General features: G+C 36.6%; 1 protein-coding gene across 12 annotated transcripts in view; it reads right to left on the reverse strand.

The window, feature by feature from the left end:
- rptor (regulatory associated protein of MTOR, complex 1) overlaps positions 1 to 12,440 on the reverse strand; it is a 272,362-nt gene extending 259,922 nt beyond the window's left edge. For 7 of the 12 annotated variants that reach the window (XR_012407926.1, XM_073954060.1, XM_073954059.1 and 4 more), the window contains exon 1: positions 12,081 to 12,440. The gene's annotated coding sequence lies outside the window, so the exon portion shown is untranslated. Of the gene's footprint in view, positions 1 to 11,981 lie in introns of all 12 variants that reach the window. The other 5 variants (XM_073954062.1, XM_073954061.1, XM_073954058.1 and 2 more) reach the window with 1 other exon arrangement.
- Between the last annotated feature and the right edge of the window lie 235 nt (positions 12,441 to 12,675).

Here is a 12,675-nt window from a genome sequence, read left to right on the forward strand (position 1 = left end):
TGTCCCTTCAATCAAACAGCCTAATGTTAAAAATGGAAGAGATTTAGGAGGAATTATAGTATGGTTTAAAGATCACCTGTGGCGGTATATTCAGCCTGTAAAAAAAGGAACAACACATATTTGGATAAAAATTAAAAAAGGACTTTTATGTTTAGGTGAGGACATGTATCCTTGCGCCACCTACATCCCCCCGTATGAGTCCCCTTATTATAATGAAGAGATCTTCTCAATCCTGCAGTCAGATATCAGTTATTTTCAGTCTCTAGGCTCAGTTTTATTAATGGGAGATCTGAACGCCAGAACAGGGAAGGAGGCAGACTGCATTAGTTCAGACGGCGACAAATATACTATTGGCTCACACACATATGACCAAACATGTTTTGATAAAATGCGGCAAAACTATGACAACATCATAAACAAACATGGAAAACAAGTCCTGCAGCTTTGCAATAGCCTAGGTGTATATATAGTGAATGGCAGAACAAAGGGTGACTCTCTGGGTCGACCAACATATAGTTCACACGTAGGGGTCAGCACAGTAGACTTTGCCATTACAGACATTGACCACAGTATAATTAATTATTTTACAGTGATGCCACAACTGCCGTTTTCAGACCACAGCCACATTGTTCTCAGTTTGAAAAGATCACAGAATGCCTGCCTATTCTCAGAACAAAAAATAAAACTGCATCCCCTGCCACCTAAATTAATCTGGAGTAAAGACAGTCCTGCCCAGTATGAAGCAGAGCTCCACTACACTCAAGTGGAGAACATGATCAATGCATTCATACTGACTTCATTTGGTAAAGAGGAACAAACTATAAAATTTAGCAACCGAACAGCTGACCAATATTTTTTCAACAGTTGCCCAAAAAACATTGAGGAAAAATCTGAAATACAAATCTAAAAAAGGAAAAACTACAGCTGGCTGGTTTGACAAAGAATGTCAAAATACAAGAAAAGAATTAAGACAATTGTCAAATAAAAAACACAGAGATCCGACAAACCAACACACACGAGGAAAATACCAACAAACTCTCCAAATGTATAAATCACTATTAAAAGAAAAGAAAGCTGATCACATGAAGTTAAAATTGGATCAAATTGAGGAGGCTATTGATCAAAATTTGTTTTGGGATTTATGGAAAAGATTAAATCAATCTAAAGAATCAAAACAAATTCCCATTCAAGACCCAAAAATCTGGACCAAACATTTCGAAAAGCTATATTCACAAAAAGAATTAAACCAAAAACAAAAACATCTGACCTCCCAATTACATATATTAGAAAATACTATTAAAGATCAGCTAAACCATTTAGATGTCCCAATACAATTAAATGAGTTAACAAAAATTAAAAACTCTAAAAAATAAAAAGTCCTGTGCCTCAGATGGAATCTCTAATGAGATGCTAAAACACAGCAGTCCTCAATTAAAAAACGCCATCTTGAAATTATTCAACCTCTTGTTAGAATCAGGACATTTTCCAGAAATTTGGAAGGAGAATTTAATCACGCCAATATTTAAAAATGGTGAGAAATATGACCCAAATAACTATAGGGGCATCACAGTGAGTAGTAATCTGGGGAAATTATTCTGCTCTATCATTAATGATAGACTGGCTGGGTTAATCCAGGAAAACAAGATTTTAAATAATTGTCAGATTGGATTTATGCCTAAAAAAAGAACAGCAGATCACATCTACACACTCCAAACACTCATTCAAATACATGTCCACCAGACCAAACAAGGGAAAATATTCAGCTGTTTCATTGATTTTAAAAAAGCCTTTGATTCGGTGTGGCACAATGGGCTTTTCCTAAATCTCTTACAAAGCGGAGATGGAGGAAAAACCTATGACATAATAAAGGACATTTAGAATGGGAACAAGTGTTGTGTAAAAATAAACAATAAGCGGACTGATTATTTCACTCAGAGTAAAGGAGTCCGTCAAGGCTGCAGTCTCAGCCCGACTCTATTTAACATTTATATCAATGAATTGGCATCAGCACTTGAGAAGTCCTGTAGTCCTGGCCTGAGCCTGGAGGACAGAGAGATCAGATGTCTCCTGTATGCGGATGATCTGCTGCTTCTGTCTCCTCATGAAGAGGGTCTTCACCACAGTCTCTCCATCTTGGAGGAGTTCAGCACAGACTGGGCATTGCCCATTAACATGCAGAAGTCCAAGATCATGATCTTCTGTAAAAAAACCTCGTCTGGCTGATAAAAAAAGACACACTTTTAAAATCAGAGGAACAATACTTGACCACGTCACCTCTTATAGTTATTTGGGTCTGACAATCACAGCTTCTGGACACTTCAGTCAAGCTCTAAAAGACTTGACCGCTAAGGCACGCAGGGCTTTTTATTGTTTTAAAAAAAAAACCTTTTTAAGTTTAACCCAGCCATTAAACTGTGGCTGAAAATATTTGACACCATTGTAAAGCCAGTCCTGCTGTATGGCTGTGAACTCTGGGGACCCACATTTAAATTAAACTATAAATCTTGGGAAAAAACTCCAGTTGAAATCTTTCATCTGGAGTTTTGCAAAAACATCCTCGGAGTTCACAGAAGCACACCTAGCCTTGGTTGCAGAGCAGAACTAGGCAGGTTCCCTCTGCTCTCAGAAATCCAGAAGAGAGCAGGGAAGTTCTGGCTCCATCTGTCAGACTCCAGCCCAGAGAGCTACCATCAGCAAGCCCTCAAATATAGAAATGCACATCCGGCCAGCGACCCCATGCACTATCTGGTGGGAAAACACCAACTAAATTCACAAACCCTGTCCCAACATATAAAGACTAAAGAAATAGTAAAGATTACCCAGGAGTATTATAAACTCAATTGGCAAAATAAAGTACAACAAATAAAAAAGTTAGCGTGCTGGTTATGAACTGGCCCCGTATCTGACCAACATTAAGAGCCCCGGTCAGAGAAAGCTGATGAGCCGGTACCGTCTGAGTGGACACAGTCTGAGTGTGGAGACGGGCCGACACAAGCGCAGCTGGAGGAGCCCAGAGCTCAGACTGTGTCCACACTGCCCTGCTGGAGTTGTGGAGGATGAGCTGCATTTCCTCACTCAATGCAGCAAATATCAGAGCATCAGAGAAGCTTACTTCACACAGATGTCTCTGATTCTACCACAATTCCAGCACACCACAAATACGGAGAAACTCCATTATATTTTGGGAGAAAATGAAAAGTGTCTCCACCTAGCAGCACAGTACGTGTCCTCATGCCACCATATGAGAAAAAAAGGCTGAACCCCCTCATCCCTTATTAAAGCTCTCTGTCCTTACCATTTATTATTATATACTTTTGTTAATCTTTTTTTTATTAACTTGTTTATTGTGACAACATATATGTATAATATAACGATATGTATATGTGTTTGTTTATTATTACTTATATTTCTTTTATCTATGTGAATATTCTGTATTTTGTTATTGCTTTGGCAACATTGTGATTTGTTTTACAGTCATGCCAATAAAGCTCTTTGAATTTGAATTTGAATTTGAATTTGAGAGAGAGAGAGAGAGAGAGAGAGAGAGAGAGAGAGAGAGAGAGAGAGACTAGACACTCAACAGTTTGAAATGTTTTAAGCCATTTAACTTTTTAAAAGGCCTTAAAGGGCACCTAGGTAACCCCTTTTTTTAGATTTAATATAAGTGTTTTGCGTCTCCAGGATGTGTATGTAAGGTTTCAGCTCAAAACACCGATCAGATTTTTCATTATACCTTTTACTAGATCCTGTTTTATACATCTTTTCACCAGGGGGCTGTCTTGTCGTACTGCGCCTTTAAAGGGAGTCCTCCCTGCCTACCTTTTTTTACGTGTCTTTCTGCGTGCCTTAATCTCCTCCCTCGGCTGCGTCAGACAACAGACAGACTTAAAGGAAGAAGATCTCATGTAGCGTTTGTGAGAAATACAACAGTAAGAACCGGAAATACTGCCAAACTGCAGGTCACTTGTTGCTCAACTCGCCACCTCACCTCTCCCTCTCCCTCTCCCTCTCCTCCACACTGTCCCGTAATGACAATCACGCATAAGAATTTGTAGGCATTAAATAAAGGATATTTAATATTTAATACTTGTCTCCTATAAGTCCATTGTTTTTTATGACGGTATAACGGTACTGAAACTGACACCGTTGCTATTTTTAGATCCTGCGGTATACCATAATACCGTATTTCCGCCCAAGCCTAATATATATATATATATATATATATATATATATATATATATATATATATATATATATATATATATATTAGTGCTGTCAATCGATTAAAAAAATGTAACTAATTAATCTCTTAATCAATTAATTAAACAGCTGTCTTTTTCTTTTTTTTCCGCTGGACATTACGAGCACTGCTCCATTTGAGCTCTGGCAATCTATGTTTAGCAGGAAAAGTTAGCGTAGAGTGGAGCTCTCAGTAAGGGACCATCGGAAAAGTGCTTATTTGTTTTTTCGTTTTTTTTTTGCTCCGTCTTGCGTGTTTTATTTTAAACACTACTAAATTTCTCTTAAATGAGCACAAACAGTTATTAAAGTAGTCGAATGCTTCATTAAAGATCTGTGCATTCTTACATTTACACCTCTGTTATCAAACAAAACACAATGAGGGATTCATTTGCTGCTCTTCACTAAATAACTATAGTAACTTTAATCAATATGCATATACAATTAAAAGTGAAATAGATTTTATAGCTTTATTTAATTTCTGGATAGGCCATTGATTTTAATAGGCTTAACCTTTTATTTTATTGTCAATATTTTTTAATGTTTGCTATGTATTCTATCATTTGAAGCTATTTGTTGTCCCATATTTTTTTTACATCCCAACGTTGACAGATTGCTAATCAATAAATAGCTATAGTGCTACTAGTTAGTTTTAACGTCAGCCAATGTAATGGAACGGCATAGATGTTATGGAAAATAGTAACAATAATGTAAGTACCCCCATCATTCCTTCCTCAAGCAAATGTGTAAATATTAGATCTATTCAGCAATAACGCTAATTGCATTGGCATATTTATCTGATGTTTTCCCAGCTTGTAGTAGTTGATCAAAAAGCTATTTAGTTTCTTATGACTACACTAGCAGTGAAATTTAATGCGATGTGACGGGCTTGATCATAATCCAGGGGCTTGACCAAAGGTTGATCATATTCTCTTCTGAAAAAAGAAGAGTATCTTTTTCAACAAAAAAATGATCACAGTTACAGCCAGCATCCCACAAAAAGCACTTCGAGCCTCATTTTGTGCATATCAAATCGGAAAATCCAAAAAGCCCCACACCATATATTTCTGACTGCTTTGAATGGATACATTTTTTTTTACCCATTTTTCCATAATAAAATATTATGGTGGGTCTTGAGATTGAATACTTGCCTAGGTGGGTCCCGGAATAAAAAGTTTGGGAATCCCTGCGTTAACGCACTAATTTAGTTCACGCACTTTGACAGCACTAATATATATATATATATATATATATATATATATATAAATATATATATATATATATATATATATATATATATATATATATATATATATATATATATATATATATATATATATATATATATATATGCGTATGCGTGTGTGTGTGTGTGTGTGTGTGTGTGTGTGTGTGTGTGTGTGTGTGTGTGTGTATACACACACACACACACACACACACACACACACACACACACAAACAAAACAAAGATATACAATACAAATAAATTAAACCTTTTTAAGCCAATTTTAAATTTTGTTTTACAAGGCCTATCTAAAAAAAGATTTTAGATATTTTATAAAAACAATAAACAACGGAGCAGTTGTGAAATAGTAGGCCCGACAGTGGAAATGCAGCTAATGATGAACAATCAAAGCGCAAACCATTAGGTCATCTGCTTTGACGATGATGAACCTCACTGAGGCACCCTCTCCCCCTTTCAAAAAAAAAAAAACTTCGGATTTACACAAATTCCAGGGGTCACATAATTAAGCGCAGAAAATAAGGAAATTCTTATTAAACAGAAGAATCACAACACACAACCCTGCTAAATGAGATTGAAAATTATAACATTTTTAATAAAGGCATGGAAATGCGTTTATTTGCTGAAATTGATATTAAAATCTGTATTTGATGAACTTTGGGAATATGTTTATTCAATATATCAAAACACTTTTTAACGCCCCAAAGGCTCAAATATTCACTAATAGAGTATTGTCAGATGCCTTCTCCTTCCACAGAGGTTGCAGACAGGGATGCCCAGCTCACCTGGTTTATTTGCAATTGCTATTGAGCCATTAGCTATAGCCATTCGCTCAGATCCTTCAATTTTGTGTATAACTTATAGCATAGAGGACCATAAACTGTCGATTTGCAGATGATCTTTTACTATTCCTAACTAACCCAATTCAGTCTTTTCCCCCACTATTTCAGTGTCTAAATGAATACAGTGCAGTATATCTGGCTATTATTTAAATTACTTAAAAAGTGAGGTTCCATTTTATCTAATTAATATAATAAACAAGGATATTGGAATTCTTTCTGGATCTCTAAAATGTGGGCCAATTATTTTTAGGTATTTGGGTATTTACAATAGTAGCTCGTTGGATATAGTTTATCACCAGGGCTTGACATTAACTTTTTTGATCACCAGCCACTGTGGCTAGTAGATTTCCAAAATTACTAGCCACTCGCCATTTTTACTAGCCACCCTTTTCTTGTTGGGAAATATATTTATATGCATAAATTTGACTTTGACATGCTAAGATGACTTGATTTAGATGTTGTGTTGTCCACAACATGCCTCCTCATTCATTTAACTTCTTGTGTGTGATGTGTATTAGCTTGCTCAGTGTGCATGAGCAAATGGGTTGTCGCAATGCAATTAGTTTTTATTTCACATGACTTTTTATGGCTCATAATTAAGGATTTACCAAATTTATCTCTGATCACACCAAATAAGTATTTCTTAGCCACAGTATTTAATGTGTCAAAACAAGGAAAATATAGCGTTATAGGTGCACTTTTTAATTCAACAAAACTTTTCTTAAATAAAAAACATTACATGTAAAAAAATAAGTATTGTCATGTATCTAAAATATGCACAGTAATCTTTCCTGGCTAAAAGTCCCAGATCAGCTGTTAACTACAAACGGGGAGTAATCTCGATTAAAGCTAATTTTTTGTAAAAAAAAATATGATTAAACCATAGTAACAAAACTAACTGAGCAAAAGAAAGAAGGTGAAACATACTGTGTGTGATAATGAAAGGATGATCACATGCACATAGCCCTGTTAATCTGTTTAAAGAATATTTAAAATAAAAGCAGTGACTGCTGCTGCTTACAAAAGTATGTGTTTTTTATTTTATCTTGAGGCTTGAGCTCTCGAAAGCAGCAGGACTGAGGGTGCATGATCATCGCACTTTGTCTAATCTATTTCAAAGGGAAACAATCGCACAGAGTTTTGTTCCAACACTAGTCAAACACACCTGCTTATAGATATTTAGTGATCTTAAAGACACTGATTAGCATGTTCAGGTGTGTTTGATTAGTATTGCAGGTAAACTGTGCAGGACACCGGCCCTCCAGGACCGAGATTGCCCACCCCTGCTCTAGACGTAGGATTCACGCGAGTAAATGGGAGCAAGCGCTTTTTAACAGTCGTGCACATCACATCACCTGTGCGTGCGAGTGATCATCCTCTCGTTTGGTATTTACCTTCTTTTTTGTTGTTTTGCTCGCGCGAACACAGTTATTTTTGTCAGTCATGCTGCTTCTCGATTCTAAGATCACATTTGCACGAATACTGTGCCATGCTTATTGTCAAACCCTGCTTTTAAGAATACTACAATTTAAAAATGATTTCCAACCAGCCAAAGTGGCTAGTAGAGGTGTCTGTCTAACCCGCCAGAGCTGAAATCTACCCGCATTTGGCAGGTTGGCGGGTGTTAATGTAAAGCCCTGTTTATCATGATAATTATGTAAGGTTGCTGAACCAAAGTAAAACTGACCTTCAGAGGTGAATAGATTTGCCTTTATCAATAATTGGTAGAATTAATACAATAAAAATAAACATACTCCCTAAATTCATTTACTTATTATATCGTATCCCTTTTAAAATTCCTAAGTATTTCTTTAAAGATCTTGACAAAGCCATATCTACATTTTTATGGCATAAGAAAACCCCAAGGGTAAGTTTAACCATGCTCCTGACACCATATGCTAAAGGCAGACCAAATTTTAGATTTTATTTTCTAGCAACACAGTTTCGCTCATTGTGAATCTGGCTGCACCCAAAGACCAGTGATGTGAGATGGGTTTCAATAGAGCACAATGAAATGAAAACTACCCCAGTATCAGTTATTACCTTTATGGGCACTAGGAAAAAGCTTTATATGATAAAAAAAAAAACCTGTTCTCAAAATTGACTCTTGTCTCTATCAGTTATTAAAAGCCGCACCTAGTTAAGATGACAGGGAGCTTCTGTGAAAAATACAAACGGCTGAATTTTAAGGAAGACGCAATGAAAAGTACACGTTTGCAAACCCACCTAAGGTTACAAACAATAACGCCGATGAGAGCGATCATGTGGTGAATGTTGATCTTGTGTTGAGCCCAATGAGCCTTAAGCTATATTTATACTTGCCAGGCCCCGAATCGAGCACCTCCGCTGACTGCACTCGCACCTCGTGAAACGGGCTAAGCTTTTAAACACACCGCGTTCGTCTTTGTGATATTCTTTAAAACAACAGGGGGCTGTCAAAAGAAACTGACCTTAAAATCAGACGGATGAACAGAGAAGTAGAAAGTTTCCGAAACTACATCATATCATTAATTTCATTCAGTATTTTAAGGCTAACTGTTTTTATTGTTTTTATAAATTATTTTAATGCTTATAAGGATTTTTATAACAATTCCAAGATTTTTTTTAAATCAAACTTTGATGCATCACTTGCTTTTGTTCATAGCTCGGACAGTTTTAGCTATTAAAGTTTATTCAAATATTAATGACAACAGAACGTGGGCTGCTCTACAAATACATTTTAAATTTGGCAAGAATAAAAGCAACATAAAAGAGCACACTTACTTAAAAATACAGATGTTTTTATTAGATTTTAGCCCACTCCACAATTCAAACATTACTGTTTGGCTAGTTTCTGTCCTTTATCATGCTAAAAAGGCAATAATAGTAAAACATGCCTGACGATTATAACCAATAAAGCCTAGAGAAACAGCATCAGTTTATTGTAAAAGAATATGTTCAAAAATTCCTTTCCAGTTATCAAACTAATAATCTGCTCCTTAAATATAGTTTTGTAATTATTAAATTGTTTTAAATTCATAATTGTGTATATATAAATCAGTGTAAAATCTATGGCTGGTGGAAAAACTTATTCTGTGATTGTGTACCTGGCTCACTTTTGCCATGGCCTGTTTTGTTTTTTAAAAACTTATCCTTCAGGTTTTTCCAAACCTTTTAACAAAAACGTTCTCTTTTCCCACGGCTGTTGCTATTTCTAGCCAAGAATTTTTGAACATCTGATTATCTCTATGATCAGGGATCATAAAGATGTCTATACAGTCGTGCACTCAAGCAAACAAGCGGACGCGGAGTATAAACCAGGCTTTACATCTAAAAATAGAGCAAGGGTGTTTCTTTGGTGACATCGCTTTGACTCACACACTTAAAAAAGGCGGATGCGAAACAACAAACTGAGAATATGGTAGCGCGCACTTGTCAATCAAAATTGGTGGGCGGGAGGACCTGACTCCTATGTCAAGTTGCGGTCAATCTAAAAACTGCTCCAATTGGTCCACTGTTTTTATGTTGTTAAATTAAAAAAAGGACAGGGTGTGTTTATATCACCCCAATATGATGGTATATAAACTATAACTACACACGTCTGTCCCAACAGTATGAAAAGTAGATTTTTCACCATAGGTGCCTTTTACATTTTTTTTATATAGATTATTTTATCAAGATATAACATTATTGTTTTGAGCCTACAAAAGTGGACAAGTAATTGGTAAAGTTTTGTCTTTCTGTAGTATACAGATTTTGTATTATCTCCAAAATACATTTTAAAAAAAGTAAAAAGCCGCTCAAGGCATCAACAGAGCTGTCAAGCGAGCACTGTTGCCCGGTCTCTCACACACATACAGGCATCTAATGCGCACGCATCACGCACAAACACATTTGTTAAACTTGACAAAAACTCTCGAAAACCTTTACTGGCTGCTGTGTCTTTAATATGGTGAAAAGAATATTATGCGATATTGCAGCAAAGAAGTCACTTATAAATTAAAACTTTATTTTATTTTATGCAACAGCCTTGCATTTAAAAGAGAAACATAAGGGTGATCATAAGCAAAAAGACCCCTCACCTATAAGGTGTTTTATGAAATAGCCTATCCTAAACTGACCAGCTATACGTTTTCTTTCAATTATTTAATTTTTTGGCACATGTACTCGTGTGCGATCGGATAACTAGTGTAATGACAGCATGCCATCTTTAACAGACCCCGGCAAAGTCCTCCTCTCCTTTCACTCCGCCCCGAAGCCTCGGCTGGCCCTCTTTGGCCCAAGGTTTTCGGCAGGCTGAAAAAGGCTGGCCAGTGGCCCGAGAAAGCCCGATTAGGCCCCGGAAGTGACAGTGGAAACGCAACTGGCCTTGGCTCACCCTGGCTTACTTGTTTTAGGCGCGATAGTGGAAACGCAGCTATTGAGTGTGCATGCTCCTCATTCTGGTGCATAGAGACAAGTATTTTTTTCTGCATTTAGCTCTCCTTCTCTTTTGCTGTGTGCTGCTTCCTTTTCGTTTCCCCATGGGTTCTCCTCATTCAGCATGGTCTGGATCATTTTAGGCGCACTGGTTTATTGCGGCATGCAATCTTTATTACGCGGATTAAATACAGTCGGGATGAAGTGCAGAGGACCTGACTAGAATGAATAGACACACAGCAAACCTGCTGCTTCAGACAAGCACATGCTGGTTAGGGTTTTTCTTTTTCATCACAGCCTACATACTGTTTCAGCCATGTAATTTTGGTGATAAAAATCTTGCATAAAAATCTTTTTTGGCTGCACTGTCATAGCAACATAGCAACCACCCACCAACTGCTGTGTTTCCTTTCAACTGACTTCTGAATCCCAGTGCATCCACACTGGATTCCTAAAACCAATATTTAAGTCCATCACTGAACTTTAGCTACAAGTTTTTGCTGTTGTGCCAAACGCATATCAAACTCTGACCCCAAAAACGATGTACTGAGCAGTGACCTGTTGATGTAACATTTCTTTGATTTCGACAAACCTCTTGTTTTAAAAACGAGGTGTTACATTTAATTTATTATTATTTTTTAGTTGTAGGCAAACCTCTAACTCCTATGTTGTGACAGTTTGTTTCTAAGATAATGAACTGTGGGTTGCTGTCAGAAGAAAGCAAAAATAATAAAAAATTAAAATGAATAAACACTTGAAAAATGTTAGTCTGCATGTAATGAGTCTATATAATTTGAGTTTCACTTTCTGAATCGAAAGTAATACATTAGTTTAGGTGAAAATTGATGTCATTAACTACAGGCTTATTACCTGCAAATTATTAAGATAATAACTGTTCATCAGTTGTTATAACGTATATTATTCTGTATTCCTAATCCTACACAAAACCTAAACCTAACTTCTACCTTAACTATTAACAAACAGCTAATTAGTAGTTTATCAAGCTAGTAATGTTGGTTAATGGTTTGCTTTTACAGTAAATTGTGACCTAAAGTAATGGTATGCACCTGTGACACACACACGTAATAGATAGAAAGACATAGACTAGACTAGACAATACTATACTATACTATACGTACACAGAAACTGACGTTACAACTACAACACACACACACACACACACACACACACACACACACACACACACACACACACACACACAAACACACACACACACACACACACACACTATAACTTACATTTAGGGGACCGAGACCACAGTGTCAAAGAACAAGTTTTGGTATTTTGCACAATGTCGAAATGCTGAGGGGTTTTGTAAATTGTACGAGTAACGCTACCTCCAAAATAAACAGTCCTCCAAAGCTCGAGCTGTAGATCCGTTGCCTCTGCGGGTGATTACACAAATCAGTCTGTACAGGGCCTGCAGGCGCAGGGTGACAGGGGTATCTGCGCTGGTCTGCGTTTTGATGTGGGTTAGGCGAAGCGGCCCATCGTCATGTCCCTTAAAATGCAATCTGCTTGAATCAGGGCAGGCACGAAATACCTTAATCCACTGATTTATTTGTGTGCACTGTCTGTCGTCCTCGATGATGATCAACACAGTGAAACCTAAGATGTTAATTTGACTTTCAGGCGAGATAAGTGTTTTTTTAACACTTGCGCAAGGGCGCAGCCATTTTGGAGTAAACCCAGAATGCACCGTGCTAGTGACGTACAATTGTATACGTCACTGTTGGTTATTATGATTAGGGTAATCAATATTAAGACTGTTCTTTATTTTTATTTTATTTTTCTGTCTTTCTCTCTCATATCTCTTTTCATTGACAATGTAATTCATATTCTGCATTGTAAACAAATATTGTTACAAACTTGGCAACTGTTTTTTTTGCAAATAAAAAAAAAATAAAATAAATAAATAAATAAATAAAAAAA

This window comes from Danio rerio, chromosome 6, assembly GCF_049306965.1.
Source record: "Danio rerio strain Tuebingen ecotype United States chromosome 6, GRCz12tu, whole genome shotgun sequence".
Classification (NCBI taxonomy): Eukaryota; Metazoa; Chordata; class Actinopteri; order Cypriniformes; family Danionidae; genus Danio; species Danio rerio.